Genomic DNA, 549 nt, shown 5'->3' on the forward strand with positions numbered 1-549 from the left:
CAAGCCAGGCTGGCCCCACCCTTCTGCTCTGCAGCCCAAGCACAGACCAGCAGGGGCGGGAGTCTGGCCAGGGAAGGATTTAATTCCCCCTCCCTGTGCCACCGGCAGGTACCCAAACCAGGTCTGCCCACACTCAACCCTCGCTGTTGCAGCAGGGGGGCACCATGGTCCCTGAGGCAGAGGCAGGCAGGGAGCAAAGCTAGTTTCCCCTCTACCCCACTGGCAACCAGGTGGCTCCCTGCCCAGAATAGGCCCCTGGCTGTCCCCTCCACTGGAGGACAGAGAAATAACCCCATCCCTGCCCCAGCAGGGGCCCTGCCTGGCCGTGCCCCCTCCCCATCACTGTGGCAGGAGAGGCAGGACCCTTACTGGGGGCGGCAGCCCCATCATACTGTGGGAGAGAGCGAGCCCCTTCCCTGTGAAGGGCTGCACTGCAGGCTCGGACTGTGCACGGCACTGCCAGGGTCTAGGGACAGAGCCCTGCAACCGCAGCACCGCCATGTTTCACAGCTGCTCTGCCAGCCCTGCGGTGCGGCCCCACTGGGAAGC

Source organism: Gavialis gangeticus, unplaced genomic scaffold, assembly GCF_001723915.1.
Source record: "Gavialis gangeticus isolate Ggan-Ray unplaced genomic scaffold, GavGan_comp1, whole genome shotgun sequence".
Taxonomy (NCBI): domain Eukaryota; kingdom Metazoa; phylum Chordata; order Crocodylia; family Gavialidae; genus Gavialis; species Gavialis gangeticus.